General features: G+C 48.4%; 1 protein-coding gene across 1 annotated transcript in view; it reads right to left on the bottom strand.

Annotated features, from left to right (window-relative positions):
• The window catches only part of LOC308096548 (plexin-A1-like), a gene marked incomplete at its 5' end in the record, with an annotated part of 336,263 nt that overhangs the window by 95,089 nt on the left and 239,400 nt on the right, over positions 1–1,774 (bottom strand). The gene's annotated exons all lie outside the window — the stretch shown is intronic.

The raw sequence follows: 1,774 nt of genomic DNA, 5'->3' as shown, positions 1-1,774 counted from the left end.
GATCTACAAGCTTGTAGCACTATGAGCTTGTAGATCTGATCTTTTTGAATAGCCAAAGTATAAAATAAGGATTAAAGGTAAAATCTAAAATGATACAGATGCGTTCCCGGTCTTAATGGGTTAAGTTGGACAAGTTTAATTTGCACAGTTCTGTGTTGGTTGCGTTGTTTCCACAGATTACCAATTGAAGTTAGCCTTTTGTCCCGTGTTTTAATTTAGAGTAGCCAATTATTTTGCACCCCTTTTTTTTCTCCCTCCTAATTTAGTCGTTGATGCCAATTAATTCCTCCCCAGTGTTGCCACGACTGTTGTGTTGCACTCTACTGGCTCTCATGCCGTTGACAGACACCCGGGCGGGAGCACATACAGTAGCACCTCCTGTCCTACTCCTCCCGTTCAACACTCCCTGCTGACAGACACCGCCCCCAGCCCGCAACGTGGGCCAATTGTGTTCGTGTATAGACACTCGGCCAAACTGGCCACCGTGGTGGATTTCGAACCCCTTAAAGGAGTAGTTCACCCAAAAATAATCATAATTTCCATTAATAACACACCCCATGACACCTTGAATTATGAAGATTTTTTTGTTCTTGCCACATTCCTAAGCCAATAATTTGATGGCTGGCGGAGTCTCCAGTAGGAGACTCAAAGAGTCTCCTATGAGTCTCCTATATTGACTGATTACCCAGTCATCAAATTATTGGCTCAGGAATGCGACAGAAACAAAACAATCTCCATGAATTCAAGGCTTCATGGGGTGTACAATTGATAGAAAATAAGTAATTTTTTGGGTGAACTACTCCTTTAACTCTGCGTTGGTGGACCGGTACTTCAAAATAACATATCATTATGTGAACAAGTTACTAACATACACATCTGCATAATAGAACCCCGCATCTATCAAAATACCCAACAAGTAGTGATGAGGAGAGAGGTGTGCTAGGGGGTGCGGTACAGTCAGCTTTGAGGTGGAAAATGGGGAGGTCAGGGGTCATTCCACAGCTTGGGAGCCTGCAGAAGGGAGAAGAGTCTAGGACACTCAGAGCATTGGCCAGGGTGTCGTATAGGGGAAGAGAGGCACACATGTTCTGTTCTGTGATGTGCTCCCCTACTGTACGGTTAATCCGGATTTATTCTTAGTTGCGTGTGGGTGTCGCGCACCGAACATAGCAGATCTACAAGCTCACAATGCATCTGCTATTTTCGGTGTGCATGCAGGTATAATAACTCAGGCTTTATTCTGTGATCAAATGGCCCCAACGTAGTGATACATGCAGATGAACAAACATGCTGGCACATCTTCTGGCCTGTGCGTGTGTGTGTGTGTGTGTGTGTGTGTGTGTGTGCGTGTGCACTGCACTGTGTTTTTCTTGGCAGATGGAGGAGAGATTTGGGGCTAAACACCAGGGACTCGGGGAGTCAGCATGCACGCACACGTGCACGCTTCTATTTGTGTAAACGGAGGCCGGGGGGATTCACCCCTGCGTGTGCCTTCTGAAGTAGAAACCCCCCCCGCTTTCAAAGCCACACAAACACCCGCGCAGGCACACGCTGCGGGGGGGGGGGGGGGGGGGGGGGGGGGAGGGGGACCGGGGACAGTGGGGGGCGGGGCCACAGCTGCTTGTCAACCGGGCCCCTACTGGGCAGAGAGACGCAAACGCAAACTCTTCCTCTAATCACCCTGACTCTGTGTTCTCACACTCACTGATCACCGCAGGGGTACTGCTGACTTCTTCTCCAAACACATGACACATTACCTGGAATCAAAGAGCGA

Source organism: Gymnoscopelus braueri (genome assembly GCF_963280865.1).
Source record: "Gymnoscopelus braueri genome assembly, chromosome: 12".
Lineage (NCBI taxonomy): Eukaryota > Metazoa > Chordata > Actinopteri > Myctophiformes > Myctophidae > Gymnoscopelus > Gymnoscopelus braueri.
Note: the sequence above shows the minus strand (reverse complement) of the source record. Positions and strands in the feature narration are given on the sequence as shown.